This window comes from Pinus tabuliformis, chromosome 9 (assembly GCF_031772625.1).
Source record: "Pinus tabuliformis cultivar Carrire ecotype Pingquan chromosome 9, CPIR1, whole genome shotgun sequence".
Classification (NCBI taxonomy): domain Eukaryota; kingdom Viridiplantae; phylum Streptophyta; class Pinopsida; order Pinales; family Pinaceae; genus Pinus; species Pinus tabuliformis.
The window spans coordinates 532804353-532828234 of record NC_142307.1 but is presented as its reverse complement, the minus strand read 5'-3'; the positions used below and the strand labels follow the sequence as shown (position 1 = coordinate 532828234).

The window sequence follows — 23882 nt, the reverse complement described above, 5'->3', positions numbered from 1 at the left end:
TGATCAAGAAAAACAAAATACAAATAAAATTTAGCCCACACAATGAACATAAAAAATATGGACAAGAGTTTGCAAATAATGAGCTCTTTATTAAAAATGATGGCACTAATCTCATATGACAACAACAACTATTACAAGAGGGGAGGCTATCCCTTTATAAGACATTTTTAACAACTAGATAACAGCTAGTTTGGCTCCTCTTCAAATAGTTATTTTTACTAGTCATCCACAAGTTGGAGTCTTAGTAAATTTTCCATGAGATATTACATTACAATTTTTATTTGCCCACTAACAAGTCGACATGGATTCAATAACCCAATTTGGTCCACAAATCCCTTTGCTAATGGTCGAATATGGTCAACTATGAAGAATAATAAATAATAGTAGCTCAAGGTTCCACTTATTTGCCTTTAAGGAAATTCAACTTGGTCCCTTGAAAGGTTTGATTTGACTAGGAGGATCGACATGGTCAATTGAAGGAATATTTAATCTTATGACAGCTACTTTCTTAGTCAATTACCCAACTGCTTGGTTCATGAGGTCTCCAATGGCTAGTTGACTTTTCCAATGGCTAGTTTGAATTGACTTTCTCCCTTTACTAACTTGAATTGGCCACCTAGAACTTGGTTCTCCAACGCTCCTGACTAGTTGAGAATTTTGGCACTTGGGTTTGGCTAAACGGGAAATCCTCTGAACTGGGTCTTTCTCAAAATCTCCAAATCCTTCCTAGTGTTGCCACATCATCACCTTCCTTGCCATGTTATATGCCACATGTGCAAGTCCCATAACATCTTGAGGATTCTTCAAAATATGACACATGGGTGTTCCTCTCGTTTTTCTGATCATTATTAACATAATACATGCATGATTTTTCCAAATGTTTCCATTGCTCTGCCACCTCGAAACATGTTGACCAAGTTTGACCAAGTTGTAACTAGCCAATGTTGCCTCTTATTGGAAAACTACAACATGGCATTGATTTCTCTCATACAGATGAATAATCTAAGAGCAAGTTGAACTTTTTACCATTGACTTTTTTACCATCAGTACCACTTTTGATTGGGAACCATGTACTACATTTGGGAAATGTGAAAGTTGTCAAAAATGAGACCGCCATGCATGAGAGTTGTCTGAGGAATACTACATCAAAGCCAAGGCCACCTACAGACTATATAGGTGATAACCATGTGGTAAAAACATAGACGCACCTTGATGCACGCTAGATTAGCTCATACATTGGCAATCATACCTACAAAAACAAGCTCCCATAAAATTGAGTACTCAAGTAAGATCACCTAAGGCTTTCCAATCCTATACAGGACAATAGACACCCGAAGTGAGCTACAAGTGACCAACAATGGTTCAACCAAGAGAGAAAGATATAGACAATGATAACAAGACACGGACCTGGGATACCTAATCCAAAACCTCACATGGTTGTTACAATGTTTTGCCCTGTGATCTTGGGCTTATAATGATGGTGATAAATGTTGCAAAGTTCTTATATGTACCCTTGTTGGCAAGCAGGGTAACAAAACAATACAAATGCTAACCCATCCAATCATCAAGTATGTCCCCACCACAAATCAACACAAGAGGACCATGTAAAACCATAGTTTTAAAAACCGGCCCAACTAACCAGTTACCGGTCTAACCGGCCTGTTAGCAAGCCCACTGGTTCGAACCGGTGAAAAAACCAAGTTAGATAGGCTATGTGGTGAAAAAAGTGACCTAATTGGTCCTAACTGGCCAGTTTGTATCAAACCGGCCGGTTACCAGTCAAGCCCACCGAGAGCCCAGTCGGCGCATTTCTCAATGTCTTTTAGGGGTTTTGGAGGGAAACTAAGGGTGCTTTCCCTCCAAAAACACCCTCTCCAAGCCTTTAAGAGGCCCCTCTCCCTCTCATTTGTCTCACACATCTGATTTGGAGTGTTTATGAATGTTTGTGAGTTTGTTTGTGAGCTTGGAGAGTGTTGAGTTTTTGTTTGTAGTCATCTTGGAGTTGGAGTTGGAGCTATTTTGGAGATAGTTTGTAGCTGTTAGTGGAGTTGCCATCTTCAAGAGGAGGCTAAGGAAGCTAGTTTGCATTTCCTGGTAAGGATTTTCACTTGAAAATTCCTCATTTGACTGCTGTCCATGAATTAAATTTTTTTATGTGTTATAAATTTATAAACTTCTCACTTCTATCATCTATGCTATCAAATCTCTAGCTCTATGCTATCAAATTTTGTAGCTTGCATGTGCATTTGTTTTCCTACATTTAGCTTTGGTTTTCCATGTTGCTTAGCTACAATTTTTTTTTTTAAATGGCAGATTTCTTTGCAAATTGTTATTATTTCAAGCAAACATGGCTCCAAAAGAAAAGGGCAGTGCATGGGCTCATTGCGATGTAATTGATGGAAAAATGATATGCAAATTATGCCATAAATCTATTGGAGGTGGGGGTATTCTTAGATTGAAACAACACTTGGCTGGGGTAAGAGGCCAAGTAAAGCCATGTGATGCACCAAATGCAGTGTTAGGTCCTATTAGGGCAGAATACATTTCCAAGCTTGAAAAGTTTTATGAGGATAAGGCTAGGGAGAAGGCCATCCAAGATGACATTGCAAGGAGGAGGGAATTATTAGAAGCCATGAAAGAGAGTGGGTATGATGATTATAAGATTCAAGACTCAACTTCTATCCCTTCTACCAATGACCCCTTTCACTATCTTCATCCTTCTTGTGGCCAACCATCAAAAGGAACAAGGAGAACAAACATCCAAAGCTTTTTCTCATCTTCTGCCAACATTGCCTCTTCTAATCCCATTTCCTCCCAGCCAAGTCGTCAACCCAATTTGGATCAACATTGGAAAAAACAATGCAAAGAAACTTCTCATCAATACATTGCTAGATGGTGGTATGATTCAGATATCCCATTTAACGCTGCTCGCTCACCTTATTACCAAGCTATGTGGGACTCTGTTATAGCTGCAGGAAAAGGCTTCAAAGGCCCTAGTATGCATGACTTGAGGGGAGCTCTTTTGCAAAAAGAGATATCTTCCATTGATGAGTATTTGGTTGAGTTTAAAGATTCATGGCTCAAAACAGGTTGTTCCATCATGTCAGATGGATGGACTGATGGAAAGAACCGCACTATCATTAATTTCCTTGTTTCTTGCCCTCAAGGAACCATGTTTTTGAAATCAGTTGATGCATCTGATAAGGTGAAGGATGCAGCGCTTCTATTTGAGCTTTTGGATAACATTATTCAGGAAGTTGGGGAGCAGCATGTTGTGCAGGTCATCACCGATAATGCCTCAAACTATGTTCTTGCTGGAAAGATGCTTGAGACCAAATATAAGACCATATTTTGGACTCCATGTGCTGCACATTGCATAGACCTCATGCTTGAGGATATAGGCAAAGTGGAGTGGGTAAAAAACACTGTAGAGCATGCCAAGTGCATTACAAAATACATTTACAACCACTCATGGGTATTGAGCCTAATGAGAAAAAACACTGGGAGCAAAGAGCTTGTTAGGCCTACAATTACGAGATTTGCAACTCACTTCCTCATGTTGCAATGTCTCAAAGGTCAACATAAAAACTTGCAGAAAATGCTTTCCTCTAAGAATGGTCTGAATCTCAATGGGCTCGTAGACCAGATGGAAAAGACACCAAAAAGAAAGTATTAGACAGTTATTTTTGGAAAAGGTCTGTAGAGCTTGTGAAAATTACCAAGCCCCTTGTTAAGGTGCTAAGGATGGTGGATGGGGAAAAATTGGCCATGGGCTACATTTATGAGGCTATGGATCAGGCAAAGGAGAAGATACAGGCAGCTTACAAGGACAGGTTAGCTAAATATGGCCGTATATGGGAGATCATTGATAACAGATGGAACAATCAACTCCATCGTCCTATACATGCAGCTGGGTATTTTTTGAACCCAAAGTATCATTATAAAAATCGGCTAGGAGATCTGCATGATGGGGAGGTCAGAGCTGGATTGATTGATTGCTTGGAGCGCATGGTCCCTAGCCATGCAGACCAGTTGGAAATACATAGACAACTTACTGTTTTCACTATGGCAGGTGGTACTTTTGGCAAAAACTTGGCAAAGATGGCAAGAGATGTGGACCAACCAGGTAAGCAATTCCAATTTCCAATTTGTTTTTCTTTTCAAGTTAAAATTGTTTACATTGTTTACAATTCAAATTATAAACTAAGTTACTAATTAATGTCTTTTTCTTTGCAGCACATTGGTGGGAGTCATTTGGTGGCCAGTGTCCTCAATTGCAAAGGTTTGCAATTAGAGTCCTCAGTCAAACTTGCAGTGCTTCAGGTTGTGAGCGCAATTGGTTTGTTTTTTAGCACATACACACGAAGAAGAGAAACTGTTTGGAACAAAAACGGTTAAACGATATTGTTTTTGTGCAATACAACCTTCGACTGAGGAGGAACCAAATGATGAGCAAAACACCTGATCTAGATCCCATTGTGTTGGACAATATTGATCCAACATCAGAATGGGTGGAGGAGACTGAAGAACCTGTGTTTGAGGCTGATTTTGATATCGACATGGCTTTAGCGAGGGATGAAGCAGATTATGTGGCAGCATCAGAATCAGGATCAGTAGCAGCATCAAGGAAAGGCAAAGAACCAATGGAAGGCACTAGTCGTGCATGTCGACAAACTCGTGCTTCCATTAGGTCCACTTCTATTGTTATTGGTGACATTGATACTGAGGTTGCAGATCAGGTTGGGGCATCCTCAGACTCTAAACCAGATGATGTCTATGTATCTCCTGCTGATGATCTTGTGGCTAGTAGTGGTGATGAACTTGATGATTGATCATGTGTACATTGTAGACTTGTAGTAGGCCAATGGCCTCATAGCTTGCAGCATTGTTTTTGGACTTTATAGGCCATTTAGAGCCTCATTGCTTATGTATTTTTCTATTTTGTCGATGATATGTATTGCACTCGGTGCCATTTTGATATATTCACCTTTACATGGTATATAAATGAGCAAACTTTGCATATTTTGTCTCTATTGGCTTGGAATCATGGTTTTAAATCTTAAAAATAGTTTTGTTTCATTAAAAATAAATTATTTAATGTATTTTTTTAAAACCGGTTCGTTTAGACCAAAGCAGTCCCGGTTAGACCGGTTCTGGTCGGAAAATCGTTTCATTAGGTGGACCGGTCCAGTCACCGGTTCCGGTTTTAAAAACATTGTGTAAAACACCCCACCTACTAACAACAATAATATGACATCACCAGGCAAAAGTCACAAGAGAGCTCCAACAACATCATGAAATATCTTCCTCCCACCACTGTCATCTAAACCCTTGGCAGCTAGAACCATCATCCAAGAACAAGAAAGTAGCACATCCAAGATAAGCATATATACGAAAATTGCATCATCATAAGATAGGATGTTCCATAACCATCTTAAAAGCGCATAGACAGGGTGACCAACAACGTAAGCACATGTAAGATCACTAAACTAGAAAGCCTAATCACCCAACCAAGGAGAAGAGAAACTCCCCTAAGCCAAGACCTCCATCAAATGATCCAATGCCATGAAGATGAGGGATTCCATGAATATATATCACACCAAGTCAATCCAACGCTCCTAGATACAAGCCACAAATCACCAACAATATGATGAAAATCATGATATGGAACATCATACAATATGAGATGTAACGTGAGGTATCATGGACAAATTATTGCAACACCCTATGCATTATGATGGTTGTTGTTGAAAATAGTTGTTATTGATGTCAAAGGTTGTCCAAATGAAAGATGAAATTACATAGTCAAATAACATATTCCAAGACCTTTCCAATGGTATATGGCACTCCCTCTAATTCCATAGGAATGAGGAGATATGAAATATTTTGTCAAGATGACCCAACCAAAGTAAAAGCAATCCCCATTTGGATACCTTATCTTTCAAGGCATTTTTATTCCATTTACCTAGCTCAAATGGGAGCATAAGATATATGGTTAGAAAGTTTATTCCAAGACCTTTCCAATTATATATGGCACTCCTTATAACTCCTCAAAGTTGAGGATAAATGAATTTTTTGATACTCACTATACATTCTACCAATTGCACCAGTGAGCCCAACGAGTGGACAAGTTGGCACTAACCCATCATCCAAATGCATTATAAATAGGCATTAGAAGGAGCATTTCTAACCACTTGACTCAAGCATTCGGTTTTGTGCTTAGGAGAGTGAAGGAGTAGGTCTGAATTTCATACCGCATGAACCAACAAGAAGTGAAGTAAAGCCAGTTGAAGCAACTTTCTGTGGAAGCGTTTTGGCGCATCTTTTGAAGGGTTTTGTGCATTGTTCTTATTGAGAAAAATGGTACCAAGGATGTGTTTCCTAGGAATTTATCATTTGGCCTAGAGGTCACATTAATCATCCTTTTGTTTAGGGACATTACGTGTTTTATTAATGTCATGGAGCTAAAGTAATTTTTATGAGTTGTGTACCTTAAATTATTAAAGTCACGTGTGTATTAAAGTGACTTTATGTGTAAAGCACTAAGTTCACTTCATGTTATTATACTGACTTTTATATTTTAAAAGTCATTTTCTGAGAGAAAAAGTGACCATGGTACTAAAAGGGGTCAAGTGGGGACTTGATCTTAACCATTGGTCTCATAGGATGAGGTTTAATCTCCGCCCTCGATCCCTAGGTTTAGGTTTCCTTCCTTTATGAAAAGACAAAAGGAAAGGAAAAGAGTTTTTCTAATTCATTATTCTTCTCAAAGGAAAGAGGAGAGCGTAGAAACGAGGAAGGAGGAGAGCATGGAACTTCTATGACAGAGATCAAAGAGCCGTCACCTACAACAATTAGAACTTCTTCTTAGGGCCGAGTTTAAGTCTTCAAGAGAGCTCAAAGGATGTGGAGGGAGGCACTGTCATTTGTAGCTCACAGGTCGAGTTACTTCTCAGCTTCTGCAAGGGAACTAGCTGCTCGAACTTCATCCCTGTTTGATTGTTCATGGTTTTGTGACTGCTAGTGAGATTCTCAGGTCAAACTCAGTGAGAATCTTGGGTTTGTTTGGAGATGAAACCCGTCAGCCCTTTGTTGTTGTTCAGGGTATGGTTTAGCTCAAAATTCAAAGAGGTAAATATCTATCAATAGACCTGTGTATGTGTGGTGTATAAGGCCAAGTTATTATGGAACCTATGACAACCAATGTGGTTTTATTCTCCATGCTGAAGGAGCAGCCTAGAGGCCGAAGTTTTTCACTGGAAGGATAGGACTGTGTGTGAAGGAATATATCAACCCAAAAATTTCAGTATGAAGAGGACCTCAGAAAAGTTTCAAAAAGGGAAGAGATAAAATAATCTCTTGTTGTAGTTTTGTTGTATAAAATTGCTCTAAGAAGCAAATAAAAAATCCTCCTAGAAGAAGTGGTTTTCCCCTTGTGGGTGTTTCTAGGGTCAAGATGACCAAAAATAAGAGTGTAAGAATTCATGTTTGTGCTTGCTTATTTTCCTCTTATCAATTGAAAGTGAAACAATATAGAGCTACTCTACCATTTCACTTTCAGCCTCAAACTAGGTTGTCTAGCCTCCTCCTGCCAGCGGAAAAAAATCTCTTTGACTTCTAGATTATCTTTCCAGCCTCTGGAAACTACAACAAACCCTTCCCAGCAATTCGCTCAAATGGCCTAGCTAACTCACACAACCTAGACGGCTTTCTCTGCAAAAGATTTCAGCCTCCCTTTTCCTACCTCTTCAGCACTAGAAAATGTTGATTTTGGGTAGCATCGGATGTGCTCTAGCCTTGAAAATTGGTGGAGAGGCTAAGGCACATGAGATCTCCAAGTCCCAGAAATCGTTTGGAGAAATTCCACCCAGGTGAGGAGTTATTAAAATAATTAATATTTTTAATGGGTCCCTAAGTCTGAACTTAGGAAAATAAAAATATTAATGTGTATTAATAAAATATGGGTGAGAAAGTTCTAAGTGACAAGGATCAAGCTAGTTCTAATCTTAGTCGTTGATTAGGGTATTAATCTCAGTCGTTGATTCATCAACAAGAAAAGTATAAGAGGAGGCTTGAGGGTTAGTTGGAGATACACCAAGTGATCAAAGAATTCGATCTTTCTGGGGCGAGTTTGCTGAGGAAATAGAGTTAGTGATCAGAGTTGTAGTGAGGGGAAGTTCAGCAAGGGATTTTCATCCGAGCCTGAAGAATACATAGCAGAGAGGCAACGCAGTGCCGAGAGAGACAGCGCAGACCCTAAAAGGGCTGACATAGAGGTCGTAAAGCTGACGCAGAGGACGCAAAAGCCGCAGAGGCTGACGTTGGGCCGCAGAGGCTGACGCTGGGCCTCAGAGGCAGTGCTAGGGAGATTCTATTGGGTAAACTGGGAACAGATCAACAGATTTTGAGCTCAGAGAGGGTGACTTAGCTCCTGGAGGAGTGATGCAGTTCCAGAGTAGTGCTTGGAGCAGCTTTCGCTGTCCAGCATAGGGAACAACTAGAGTCACTATGGGGTTTGATCATCTGATTGCTGATTTGTCGAAATATCTTTCTCCGGATAGAGGTACTACTGCCGAGGATATTCTCTGTTGGTTGAGCCATTTCTGGCACCCTAGTTGTATTACTGAAATCTGCTTAATCATACAAACCCTCTATATGTTGCACCGATTTTCCCGAATTGGGTTTTTCCGGGGACGATTGTCCAAAAATAACAGTGTCCCTTGTGTTATTGTCTCTGTTTATTTCAGTGCATAATTTGTATATTTGTGAAGGTTTTAATAGTGTTTACTTCAATATTTATGTAATTGAATAACTTGTTAATGTAAAGAACAAATAGGAGATTGTAAGCTAGTAATTGCAGTAGGGGTTTCTGATGTGTTAGATTCAAGAATTTTCACCTGGTATCAAAGCGATTGCAAATCATACGCAACTGAAGACACCAGCCGAGAAATTTGAGAATTTGCAGCAGAGAAGCAACTATCCCGAGAGACAGCGTTGTTCCAAAGCTGAAGAGGCAAGAGAAGGAGTGACGCAGTGCAAAGAGTGTGATGCAGAGGCTCACACAGTGCCTATGTCAACATTCTGAGCCGGGAGAGGAAGACGCAGTAACTGGGAGGAGCCCACACAGTAGTTGTGTCAGCCATCAGGGCCAACGCAGAGGCAGAGTTGGGCAGATCAGGCTCACGCAGAGCCATGTCATCCTTTTGAGCCAGGAAGGATTGACGCAGTTGGCCGGGAGGAGCAGATTTAGCCCACGCAGAGATTGCGCAGAGCCTGAAAGGCTCAGATTCTTCGAGTTGTCAGGGCTAAGGGAGTTATGCAGAATTTTTATTTGTGCAGCTGGTGGGACGTTGTTTCTGTCGGTGCAGAACAATGTCCAAGGACACTGAGCCAAGGTAGAGGGAAACACTACCTCGACAGATTTCTACCCAAGAAATCTAGATCCAAGTTGGAGCGGCAAAGGAGGATTGGAGAGGAGTGATTCAATGGTTGGCTAGAGGATTTCCGAGAGGGGAACCAGTACTCAGAGGGAGTCTAGAGAAGAGGAGCAGAGATGGCAATGCATGGGTTGAGGGATCAGGACAGATTAGACGGAGGATCCAATTTTGTCATCTGGAAGGCCAAGATCCTGGCAATCCTAAACAAACTCGCATCAACAACTTTGCCTTGAAGGTTGTTATTGAACCGGTCAATGTTGATCCATTGAAGAAATATGAGGAGGCCCAGGCTAAGGCCAAATGCATGATCCTAGATGGGGTCAAAGATCATGCAGTACCAAACATTGCTGAGAAGAACACAACAAGGGAGATGTAAGAGACCCTGACCACCTTGTATCAAGGCTCTTCCGTGCAATAGAAGATGTTATTAGAAAATCAGCTGAGACAGTATCAGATGCAGAAAGGAGAGGATATATATCCCTTCCTTCTCAGGTTGCAAGGGATTCGCGATCAGCTTACTTCCGTGGGGTCTACACTGGATCCAGAGTTCATGGTCAGGACTGCCCTGAATGCAGTCTCCGAGGAGTCGGAGACATTTGTTCAAAGCATTTTGGGCAAAGAAACTCTCCCCATTTGGGAGGAGATATGGGCAGCTCTTCGACAGGTAGAGCTCATGAGATTGACCAAGGCATGGAGTAGTGGTAAGGGAGTTTGAATCAAGGAGGAGGAGGAGGATCCAACGCTCACATCAGCGAGACAGCAGGGGCTACAGAAGAGGAAGAAGAAAGACATCTCCAAGGTCAAGTGCTTCAACTGTGTGGAGTTGAGACATTACGTCTCTCAGTGCCCTAGGAAGAAAGGCAATGGAGAAGCTTCTGACTCCAAGGCTGCTCCAACAAAGGCTGAGAAGGATGTCCAGGATGATGACGATTGTGCCATGAGTGCTCATGTGCCTCTAGAGAAGAGGTGGGGAGACTTGGAGTTGTAGTCGAGAGGACTACAAAAGTGGGGCAGGATCCTTGAGGTGCCTAAACTCTTGGATCACATCCAGCTACGGGAGCCCTTAAAGACAGTAGCATGATGACAGGAGTCGGGTGGAGCAAGGTTTGATGTAGCGGCAAGGCAATGCTAAAGTGCAGAAATTTGACACAACGCAGTGAAGGTTGCAGCAGTGCGAGAGGCACAGACGTGTTTGCAGCAGTGCAGTGGTAACAGAGGGAGCACAAGATAGCAGCAGAGGTAGCTTTAGCATCACGAGGCTTCTAGATTGACCAAGATGTCAGAGTTTGGGTGAAGTCAGTTACTTACTTCTCGGTAACTGAGGTGCAATGCAACAACTAGCAGTGGCAGTGCTATGAGCAGCATAAGGCAACATGTTGAGAGGAAGCTGCAATACAAATGTTGCAGTGGCAGTGGCAGTGTCATGGGCAGCAGTACAGGACGCAACAGTGTAGTGGATGTGGGGCAGCAGGCCAAGCATCAACACAGAGGACCGATGCAGAGGATCAGTGTGATGCTTCTATGATGAAGCATTGCTAGAGCACATTCCTCGCAAAGAGGGAGTGTTGATTTTGGGTAGCATCAGATGTGATCTAGCCTTGAAAATTGGTGGAGAGGCTAAGGCACATGAGATCTCCAAGACCCAGAAATCGTTTGGAGAAGTTCCACCCGAATGAGGAGTTATTAAAATAATTAATACTTTTAATGGGTCCCTAAGTTTAAACTTAGGAAAATAAAAATATTAATGTGTATTAATAAAATATGGGTGAGAAAGTTCTAAGTGACAAGGATCAAGCTAGTTCTAATCTTAGCCATTGATTAGGGACTTAATGTCGACTATTGATTCGTCCACAAGAAAAGTATAAGAGGAGGCTTTAGGGTCAGTTGGAGATACACCAAGCGATCAAAGAATTCGATTTTTCTAGGGCAAGGTTTGTTCAGGAAATCGAGTTAGTGATCAGAGTTGCAGTGAGGGGTGGTTCAGCAAGGGAGTTTCATCTGAGGCTGAAGAATACATAGCAAAGAGGCAACACAGTGCCGGGAGAGACAGCGCGGGCCTTAGAAGCGCTGACGCAAAGGCCATAAAGCTGGCGCAGAGGACGCAAAGACCGTAAAGCTAAAGCAGAGGACACAGAGGGTTGATGCAATGAGACGCAGAAGCCGTAGAGGCTGACGTTGGGCCTCAAAAGCAGCGCTAGGGAGACTCTGTGGGGCAGACTGGGAGTAGAACAACAAATTCTGAGCCGGGAGAGGGTGACACAGCCCCTGGAGGAGTGATGCAGTTCCAGAGTAGTACTTGGAGCAGCTTTCGTTGTCCAACATGGGGAACAGTGGGAGTCACTGTGCGGTTTGATCATCTGATTATTGATTTGCCAGAATATCTGACTCCGGATAGAGGTACTATTGTCGAGAATATTCTATGTTGGGTGAGCCATTTTTGGCACCCTAGTTGTATTCACAAAATCTGCTTAATAATACAAACCCTCTATATGCTGCACCAGTTTTCCTGAATTGGGTTTTTCCGGGGACGATTGTCCAAAAATAACGGTGTCCCTTGTGTTATTGTCCCTGTTTATTTCAGTGCATACTCTGTATATTTGTGAAGGTTGTAATAGTGTTTACTTCGATATTAATGCAATTAGATAACTTGTTAATGTAAAGAACAAGTAGGATATTGTAAACCAATAATTGCAGTAGGGATTTCTGACGTGTTAGAATCAGGAATTTTCATAGAAAACTGCTAGGAAACTCCTCCATAATTCTCTTTGTTGCTCCCTCTCTTTAATGCTCTCCCTCTGGCCTGAACTCTTCCCTCGCCAAATCTCTTCGCACTGGGTAGCTTGATCTGCCTTGCTCTTGCTCCCACAACTGTATCTATCTCCATCCCATCGACATGCTCTTATAATCTCTCGTTGGAGCTTCAACGGCCATGATTAGATCCTCATCAACGACTAAGATCATCTTAGACTCGATCCGTGTGAGTCTCTAGAGCATTCTCGATCTTCCTTAATTAATTCCATTAATTAATAAATTTTCCTAAGTTAGACTTAGGTATTTTTTAATTATTGATCAATTAATTAAATTAAGGTGTTTCGCAAGTTTATCTCGCGAAATATTTTCTAAGTTTTGGACATCTCGTGCTCCTCAGTCTCTTAGACACAAATCGAGACTAGAACACCTGTCCGATGCTACCAAAATCTAACACTCCTTAGCAAGGAAGGTGTTCTCTTGTAGCTGGACCACGCTACTAGTGTCTGAATTTTGCAACAACCTGTCATTGTCCACCAACCTACTACGTATACTTGGATTCATCTGTTAGCCCTGTCGTTGAACCACTCTGCATCTACGCTGTTGTTGACACTACATTATGCCTCTCTTAGCAATTTAACTGTTTATGGCAATTAATGAATAATTCACAATTGCAATCTTCACCATAAAATACGTTGTGGAAAATAAAATCCGGAATTGAGAAATAGATGAACACACATAAAAATTAACACAATATTTTTGGACTAATAGTCCCTGGAAAACCCCTAAAGGGAAAACTGGTGTAGCAAATGAGGGTTTATTTCATTATTATGCAGCAACAATAATCTGTGTACAATATTTAGAAGTCGAACTAGCAATCCTCAGCCAAATAATCTGGCAAAAGTAATTTGGAGAAAAATTCTCCCTATGCAAAATAACTCGCCTCCCTTTAGCCTTCTCCTACTGCCTCTCTGGTTGCTCGCGCTGCTAACCCGTGTGAATCGTAATACCCCTAAATCAACCTCAAATTGGGTCGTCTAGCATCCTCCTGCCACTAGAAAAATTCGCTCTGCCTTCCAGATGATCTTTTCGGCCTCTGGCAACTGCAACAAACCCTTCCCAGCAATTCGCTCAAATGGACTAGCTAAATCACACAACTTGGATGGCTTTCTCTACAGAAGATTTCAGCCTCCCTTTTCTGCCTCTTTGGCACTGGATAGCTATTAGGAAACTCCTCCATAATTCTCTTTGCCACTCCCTCTCTCTGATGCTCTCCCCCTAGCTCGAACTCTTCCCTCGTTGAATCTTTGTGCACTGGGTAGCTCAATCTGCCTTGCTCTTGCTCTCACAACTATATCTATCTCCATCCCATCGACCTACTATTATAATCTCTCGTTGGAACTTCAACAACCATGAATAGATCCTCATCAACAACTAAGATCATCTTAGACTTGATCTGTGTGAGTCTCTAGAGCATTATCGATCTTCCCTAATTAATTCCCACTAATTAATCAATTTTCCTAAGTTAGACATACGCATTTTTTAATTATTGATCAATTAATTTAATTAAGGTGTTTCACAAGCTTATCTCGCAAAACCTTTTCTGGGTTTTGGACATCTCGTGTTCCTTAGTCTCTTAGACACAAATCGAGACTAGAACACATGTTTGATGATACCAAAATCTAACAGTCCCTCTTAGCAAGGAAGGTGTTCTCTTGTAGTTAGACCACGCTGCTGGTGTCTGACTTTTGCAACAACCTGTCATTATCCACCAACCTACTACGTATACTTTGATTCATCTGCTAACCCTATAGTTGAACCACTCTGCATCTACACTGTCGTTGACACTATACTATGCCTCTCTGCACTACTGCCAACATTGTCTGCGCTTCATCTGATCTCATGTTGCAACTACCGCAACTAAGACTGACCTATTGTCCCTGCAACTGTCTCTTGAGTCTGTGGCTTCAACTAGCTCTGTAATAGCTACTGAGTATTTGACTGCGCCCAATTGTCTTTGCGCCCCTCTAGTATCTAACTGCAATTAGCTCTACATTGTCCCTCAAGATTTGATTGCGCCTACTGACATTTTAATCCTCCTGCTACTGAATATTGTGAGCCCTTGTAACTAAGGTAATGATCCAAGAGGAAACACATGACCATTGTTGTCCTCCATGGACCCTGCCCAATCCTGCAACTCTGAAGCCTTATGCTCCTCCTCCATCTGGAGGTATAGCCACTATCAATGCAAATTCCTCCAACCTGGAGGTATAGCCACTATCAACACAAATTCCTCCAACCTGGAGGTTAACACATTTATCACTACCGAAGCTACTATCTGTTGCTGCCCCTTCTTGTCCTTCTTCCATTTTGGACACTGGGTGAAGTAGTGACCAAGCTCACCACATCCGAAGATTTGACCTTTGACAAGTCCTTGTTTTCGCTTACCTTGAGCTTTGTCCCTGAGTAGGACCCTTCATCACTTTCCCTTTACTCGCAAGGGCTACATTCTCTTCCTCCTTCTCAACCATCGTCCCCTTGCTGCTACTGTTGGTGCTACCCTCGACAAGACTAAGCTTAAGCTCTTCCTGTGTGAAGTCACTCCATAAGCATTCGCAATCAAGCATTTTGTCTCATCCAGTAATCCACTAAACAAACATTGCCCGTTCTTTGGTAAACCCATTTAGACTTATTCGCACAAGTTCATTGTCTTCTAGTTTTTCTCCTACAGTAGTTAGCTCATCTCAAACATTTCGAATTCTAGTGAGATAGGGAGCCACGCCTCCACCCTTCTGCATTTTCATGGTCCTCAGCGTCTCTTTAAGAATCATTTTAAGATTCTCAGATGGATCCTGATATAACTTTATAACGACATCCTACATGTCCTTTGTCGCTGCCTTGTATGCAATATGTGAGAAGATATGATCTTGAACTCCATGTTGGAATTTCTAAGTCTAACTGTTAGAAATCCTTCATGTACTTTCTAATTTATTTCTGCCTACTTGTTCTGTTTAATTAACAAGTTATTTACCATGTAAATACTAAAAATAAATACAAGTACATGCTCAACACATTACAGATCATCAATTGAAGGAAAAACAAGCACACAAGTGACATCGTTGTTTTTGGACTAATGTCCCTGGAAAAACCCAATGCAGGAAAATCGGTGCAGCTATCTGAGGGTTTCATTATTAAGTAGTTTCAGAACACAATCTAGGTGCCAAACCAGCTCACCCAACAGGGAATGATCTTGGCAATAGTACCTCTCAGTCAGAGACAGATATTCCGGCTAAAACCCCAAATGAACAATACCACAGCTCTTAGCTCCAATTTGCCCCACGAAATCTCCAGCGTCTGCCTCTAGGGACTGCATCAGCCCCTCTTGCCAGCATCACCCCAACTCGCCTTGCGTCAGCCTTTGGAGGCACTGCATTGGCCTCTAGAGCCTCTGTGTCACCCACGCTGGCTCTCTCTCCCACTGCACAGCTCTTTGTTGCCTCTACGTGGGCGCTGACTGGCTTTACGTGGCCTTTAGATGTTTCTACGTCCCTCTCTCCCGGCTTCTGCGCCGATGCTCCTGGTATCCCTCGCTGCCTTTCTTCTTCTATAATCACCACCCCTCAGTTGCAACTCTGATCACTCCTTCGATTTCCTCAATGAGCCCTGCCCCAGAAAATCGAATTTTTGATCAACTCGGTGTGTTCTCCAAGCAACCCTCAAGCCTCCTCTTATATTTTTCTCGTTGACAATTCAAAGGCCGAGATTAAGTCCCTAATCAACGGCTAAGATTAACTCTGGCTTGATCCATGACTTTTGGACCCTTCTAACACAATTTTATATTAATTCACATTAATATTTTATTTTCCCTAAGTTTAGACTTAGGGACTCCATTAAAAATATTAATTATTTTAATATTTCCCAAACTGTTTAAAATCTTCCCAAACCATTTCTGGATATTGGAGATCTCATGTGCTTTAGCCTCTCCACCAATTTTCGTGGCTAGAGCACATCCGATGCTACCCTAAATCAACACTCCCTCTTAGCAAGGATTGCTCTAGTAATACTCTTCACTGAGCATCACCCTGATCATCTGGCATCGGTCCTGGCGCTGATGCTAGGCCTGCAACCCAACATCCTCTGTACTGTTGCATCATGTACTACTACCCATGGCCCTGCCACAGCCACTCATGCATCCGTATGGTAGCCCCTCTCATCATGCTGCATCGTGCTGCCCATAGCACTTCCACTACTAATAGCTGCACTGCAACTCAATTACTGAGAAGTAACTGATCTCTCAACTCTGACATCTCTGTCAGGCTAGAGACACCCACAATGTTGAAACTCCTTCTGTCGCTGACAAGTGCTCCCTCTTTGACCCCTATGCTGCTGCAACAACTCCATGCACCTTGCACTGCTGCCTCACGCTGTCTTGGGACTCCTGCACTATAGCTCCCTCTGTCGCTCCATCTACATCCATCTCTATTGACATCCACCAGTATTGTTACTCCTCTTTGAGGCTCCCATAGCAAGGTATAATCTAAGAGGTTGGGTACCTCAAGGATCCTGCCCCTCGTCGCCTGTAGTCCATTTGACTACAGCTTGATGTCTCCCCACTTCCTCTCAAGTGGCGTGTGAGCACTCATGGCATAGTTATCATCTATCTCCACTTCCTTCTCTGCCCTTGTTGGTGTAGCCTTGGTCTCAGAGGCCTCTCCCTTGCTCTTCTTCCTTGGACACTGGCTCGCATAGTGACCCAGTTCCCCACAACGGAAGCATTTGACCTTGGGGAGGTCCTTCTTCTTCTGTTTCTCCTGCTTTCCATCAGATGCTAGGGCACCATCCTCCTCTTCCTCCTCCTTGATTCTGACCCCCTTGCCGCTACCTCCCGCCTTGGTCAGCCTTTTCATCTCTTCTTGGCGAAGAGTTGCCCACAATTCCTCTCAATCTAGAAGGGTCGACCTACCCAGTATCCTTTGGACAAACACCTCCCAATCTTCTAAGACTGCGTTCAGGGTTGTCCTCACCATCAATTCTTGATCTAGCATGGCCCCTATGGAAGTCGACTGATCCCGAATCTCCTTCAATAGATCGAGGAAGGTGTTAATCTGTTCTCCCTTCTGCATTTGGTATGACCGCAGCTGATTTTCTAGTAGCATCTTCCTTTGCACGGAAGTATGCTGATACAATTTCGTCAGGGCCTCCCACATCACATTTGTCGTTTCCTTTTCGGCAATATGTGGTACTACATGGTCCTTGACCCCATCAAGGATGATGCTCTTGGCCCTCGCCATTGCCTCCTCGTAATTATCGTTCTCAACTAGGTCAACCGGGATCGCTATCGTTTTCAAGGTGAAGTCCTTGAGACGATTCCTGTCTAGAACGGACAAGATTCTGGCATTCCAGACTACGAAGTCTGAGGCTCCATCCAGTCTGTCCTGGTCTCTTACCCCGTTCACTGCTATTTCGTTGCTCCTCTACTTCCCTCCAGGAAGTTCTCAGTGTGACTCCCTGTGAGCCTCGATTTCCCTCCTAGAAACCCCTCTGCCAATGTCGAGATTCCCCCACTCCGATCGTTAGTGCAGCTTCACCACTGATCCAGATTTCTCGGCTAGAAATACTTGGCAGCCATTGCCTCCTCCTTGGTCTTGCCCTGTTAGGTACTGTGCTAACCACATTAACCCACCAGCTCCACTCCGCAACTTACCCACAACGACCTATGCCTCAGCAAACTGAAGGGGTTAGAGCTTCTAGGCTCTGTGCAATCCTGGCACCAGCAAAATCCACACCTTCTGGCCACGAGCATCAATCCTTCCTGACTAACAAAGATGACCGAGCACTGCATCGGTCAGATTTGCTCCCTTCTACCACTACATTGATCCTCCTCCAACCTCAAACTTGATGATGCAGGGACTAGGTCACCCCTCCTTTGTTGCTTCTCCGCTGGGAACAACTTTTGTCACTCGGGACAGTTGTTTCTGTTGCTGCTGCTCTGCTCGGCTGATGCCCTTAGTTATCCTATGATTTGCAACCACGCTCTGATACCATGTTGGAATTTCCAAGTCTAACTTTTAGAAATCCTTCATGTACTTTCTGATTTATTTTTGCCTACTTATTTTGTTTAATTAACAAGTTATTTACCATGTAAATACTGAAAACAAATACAATTACATGCTCAACACATTACAGATCATCAATTGAAGGAAAAACAAGCACACAAGTGACACCGTTGTTTTTGGACTAATGTCCCCGGAAAAACCCAATGCGGGAAAACCAGTGTAGCTATCTGAGGGTTTTATTATTAAGCAGTTTCAGAATACAATCTAGGTGCCAAACCGACTCACCCAACAGAGAATGATCTCGATAGTAGTACCTATCAGTTGGAGACAAATATTCCGGCTAAAACCCCAGATGAACAATCCCACAGCTCTCAGCTCCAATCTGCCACACGAAATCTGCAGTGTCTGCCTCTAGGGACTGCATCAGCCTCTCTCGCCCAGCGTCAGCCCAACGTCACCCCAACTCGCCCTGCATCAACCTCTGGAGGCACTGCGTCAGCCTCTAGAACTTCTACGTCACCCACGCTAGCTCTCTCTGCCACTGCACAGCTCCTGGCTACCTCTGCGTGGGCCCTGACTGGCTCTACGTGGCCTCTAGCTAGTTCTGCGTCCCTCTCTCTTAGCTTCTGCGCTAATGCTCCCGGTACCCTCTCTGCCTCTCTGTTTCTGTATTCACTGCCCATCAGCTACAACTCTGATCACTCCTTTGATTTCCTCAGCAAACCCTGCCCCAGAAAATCGAATTTTTTATCAACTCGATGTGTCCTCTAAGTGACCCCCAAGCCTCCTCTTATATTTTTCTCATTGACAATTCAACGGTCGAGATTAAGTTCCTAATTAACGGCTAAGATTAACTCTAGCTTGATCCATGACTTTTGGATCCTTCTAACACAGTTTTATATTAATTCACATTAATATTTTATTTTCCCTAAGTTTAGACTTAGGGACTCCATTAAAAATATTAATTATTTTAATATCTCCCAAACTGTTTAAAATCTGCCCAAAACATTTCTGGGTACTGGAGATCTCATGTGCTTTAGCCTCTCCAACAATTTTCGTGGCTAGAGCACATCTGATGCTACCCCAAATCAACACCCCCTCTTAGCAAGGACCGTGCTCTAGTAATACTCTTCACTGAGCATCACCCTGATCATCCAGCATGGGTCCTGGTGTTGATGCTAGGCCTGCTACCCAACATCCCCTCTACTGCTGCATCATGTACAGCTACCCATGGCCCTGCCACTGCCACTACTCCATCCGTATGGTAGCGCCTCTCATCATGCTGCATCGTGTTGCCCATAGCACTACCACTGCTAACTATTGCACTGCAACTCAGTTACTGAGAAGTAACTGATCTCCCAACTCTGACATCTCTGTCACGCTAGAGACACCCACGATGTTGAAACTCGTTTTGTCGCTGACAAGTGCTCCCTCTCTGACCCCTGTGCTGTTGCAACTCCATGCACCTCGCACTGCTGCCTCACGCTGTCCTGGGACTCCTACACTGTCTCTCCCTCTTTCACTCCATCTGCATCCGTATCTACTAACATCCGCCAGTACTGTTACTCCTCTTCGGGGCTCCCGTAGCAAGGTATAATCCAAGAGGCTGGGTACCTTGAGGATCCTGCCCCTCATCGCCTATAGTCCATCTGACTACAACTCGATGTCTCCGCACTTCATCTCAAGTGGCGTGTGAGCACTCATGGCACAATCATCATCTGTCTCCACTTCCTTCTCTGCCCTTGTTGGCGCAGCCTTGGTCTCATAGGCCTCTCCCTTGCTCTTCTTCCTTGGACACTGGCTCGCATAGTGACCAAGTTCTCCACAATGGAAGCATTTGACCTTAGAGAGGTCCTTCTTCTTTCGTTTCTCCTGCTTTCCCTCAGATGCTAGGGCAGCATCCTCCTTTTCCTCCTTCATTCTAACCCCCTTGCCACTACTTCCCGCCTTGGTCAGTTTTCTGATCTCTTCTTGGCGAAGAGCCGCCCACAGTTCCTCCCAATTTGGAAGGGTCGACCTGCCCAGTACGCTCTGGACAAACACCTCCCAGTCTTTTGAGACTACATTCAAGGCTGTCCTCACCATCAATTCTTGATCCGGAGTGGCCTCTATGGAAATCAGCTGATCCCGAATCTCCTTCAATTGACCGAGGAAGGTGTCGATATGTTCTCCCTTCTGCATCTGGTATGACCGCAACGGATTTTCTAGTAACATCTTCCTCTACATGGAAGTATGCTGATACAATTTCGTCAAGGCCTCCCACATTGCATTTGTTGTTTCTTTTTCGGCAATATGTGGTACTACATGGTCCTTGACCCTGTCAAGGATGATGCTCTTGGCCCTCGCCATTGCTTCCTCATACTTATCGTTCTCAACTGGGATCACTATCATTTTCAAGGCGAAGTCCTTGAGACGATTCCTGTCTAGAACTGACAAGATTATGGCCTTCCAGACTACGAAGCTTGAGGCTTCGTCCAATCTGTCCTGGTCTCTTACCCTGTGCACTGCCATTTCGCTACTCCTCTACTTCCCTCTTGGAAGTTCTCGGTGTGACTCCCTCTGAGCCTCAATTTCCCTCCTGGAAACCCCTTTGCGAATGTCAAGATGCACCCACTCTGATCATTAGTGCAGCTGCACCACTGATCTGGATTTCTTGGCTAGAAATCCTCGGCAGCAACTCCCTCCTCCTTGGTCTTGCTCTGTTAGGTACTGTTCTGACCACAGTACCCCACCAACTTCACTCTGCAACTTACCCACAGCCTCCTATGCCTCAGCAAACTAAAGGTTACAGCGTCTAGGCTCTGTGCAATCTCGGCACTAGCGAAATCCGCACCTCCCAGCCACGGGCGTCAATCCTTCCTGATTGATAAAGATGATCGGGCACTGCGTAAGTTAGCTCTGCTCTCTTCTGCCACTGCGTTGATCCTCCTCCCGGCGCAAACTTGATGATGTAGGCACTAAGTCACCCCTTCTTTGCTGCTTCTCTGCTAGGAACAACTTCTGTCACTCGGGAAAACTGTTTCTGTTGTTGGTGCTCTGCTCAGTTGATGCCCTCAATTCTCCTGTGATCTGCAACCACGCTCTGGTACCATGTTGGAATTTCTAAGTCTAACTGTTAGAAATCCTTCATGTACTTTATGATTTATTTCTGCCTACTTATTCTGTTTAATTAACAAGCTATTTACCATGTAAATACTGAAAATAAATACAAGTACATGCTCAACACATTACACATCATCAACTGAAGGAAAAACAAGCACACAAGTGACACCGTTGTTTTTGGACTAATGTCCCCAGAAAAACCCAATGCAGGAAAACCAGTGTAGCTATCTGAGGGTTTTATTATTAAGGAATTTCAGAATACAATCTTGGTGCCAAACCGGCTCACCCAAAAGAGAATGATCTCAGCAGTAGTATCGCTCAATCAGAGATAGATATTCCGCCTAAAACCCCGGATGAACAATCCCACAGCTCTCAGCTCCAATCCGCCCCACGAAATCTCTAGCGTCAGCCTCTCTGGCCCACCGTCACCCCAACTCGACCTGTGTCAGCTTCTGGAGGCACTGCATTAGCTTCTAGAGCCTCTGCGTCACCCACGCTGGCTCTCTCTGCCACTGCGCAGCCCCTGGATGCCTCTGCGTTGGCCCTGACTGGCTCTACGTGGCCTCTAGCTGGCTCTCCCTCTCTCCCGGCTTCTGTGCTAATGCTCCTGATACCCTCTCTGCCCCTCTGATTCTGTATTCACTGCCCCTCAGCTACAACTCTGATCATTCCTTCAATTTCCTCAGCAAGCCCTGCCCCAGAGAATCGAATTCTTGATCAACTTGGTGTGTTCTCCAAGTGACCCTCAAGCATCCTCTTATATTTTTCTTGTTGACAATTCAACGGCCAAGATTAAGTCCCTAATCAGCGAATAAGATTAACTTTGGCTTGATCCATGACTTTTGGACCCTTTTAACACAGTTTTATATTAATTCACATTAATATTTTATTTTCCCCAAGTTTAGAGTTAGCGACTCCATTAAAAATATTAATTATTTTAATATCTCCCAAACTGTTTAGAATCTGCCCAAACCATTTCTGGGTATTGGAAATCTCATGTGCTTTAGCCTCTCCACCAATTTTCGTGGCTAGAGCACATCCAATGCTACCCAAATCAACACTCCATCCAAGATCTCTTTCTTGAAGGTAGCCAACTATTTTAGATCTGTTGGTTCTTCCATGACATTCCTCACGAAATCTTTCAAGCCATGCTCATCTCATAGGAACTAGATTTTGGCTTTCCAGACACCAAAATTTAAAGCTCTGTCAAATCCATCCTAATCTCTGATACCTATTGTGGCCATCCCTCTGAAAACTCAAAAACTTGGAAATAAATTGAAATCTCTCTTTCCTGGGACCCTGCTTATGCTATTTGCACTTCCTTAGGAAATGCACAGATCTACTACTGCTTGCTTCCAAATATCCTTTTTAAATATTGTTCTTTTTACAAATATATTTTGCCCGAAAGGGTCATATAAACATTATGTTGACTCCTTTGACTCAAGACAATAAATCCTAAGACCTAACAAACCCTAGAAGCATGATGAACATGCTTTTACCTAGAAGACCATAAATAATGAGTATGAAACCCATGCTTCAATAATAATAATAACTTTTTCTTTTCTTTTATTGTTTGTTACATAAGATACATATCGAAATGAGTACAACAATTATGACAACCGAAACTAGTTAGATTTTTGAATGATAGTGAACTATGGATTCCATAAATAATTCAACTTTTTGGACTACATGTCATTATTGTGAAATCGGGTTCATGCTTCGTTCAATATTTAAAAATCACAAATGTGGTTGTCCAGCATGTGGACAAATACTTATTATAGAAGAATTTCAAGGTAATGAGCATATGCAAATAAAAGGATTAGAATAAGAACTCACAAAACTTCAACATAAAAACGAGGTATCAAAAAGGAAACATAAATATCTCAAAGATATGTTTTACAATGATTCAAAAGAAAAGGGCAAACAATTTTTGTGTCTAAGGGACCATAGTCAAAAATTAATTGCGAGGGCCAAGAAGTCCAAGGCTACAAAGCAAAAAATAGAAAAGAAAAGAAAAAAGCCTTGGGAAGAAATTCCACAAGAATCTATCAGAGAAGGAAGAAAAAAAATTTCTCTTAAAAACCTTAATCAAACGTTATTAGAACAAATCAAAGAATTAAAAGATGAGAAGCTTGAACATCAAAATAAACTTGAATCAAAAGATGAAGCACTCTTAGGTCTCAAAAATCATCATCAAAAGCTACTCACTCAAATTAAGAAACTTAAAAATGACTAATTGGAGAAAAAAATAGAAGAACTTATCACGAAAGAAACATCGAAGTTCTCAGATGTAACAGTCCAAGTTGAAGAAAAGGGAACAAACACTAATTCAGATAGTATCATGACTCAGAAGGATTCTAGTCCAATTAAAGTGAAGACATACCCAAATGCAGCAGTTTGGACCAGTGTTGCAAACATCGCAATTAAATCGCGATTTTTTAAAAAAAACTGCAATTTTTTCGCGTAGACGATTTAATCGCCAATTTTTTCGGCAATTTTTTTATTTTCAAAAAATCGTGACCGGCGGAAACAACGCATT

The 23882-nt window shown here is 42.8% G+C and overlaps 1 protein-coding gene across 1 annotated transcript in view; it reads right to left on the bottom strand.

Annotated features, from left to right (window-relative positions):
• LOC149149590 (uncharacterized) overlaps positions 1-23882 on the bottom strand; it is a 528411-nt gene that overhangs the window by 215088 nt on the left and 289441 nt on the right. The gene's annotated exons all lie outside the window — the stretch shown is intronic.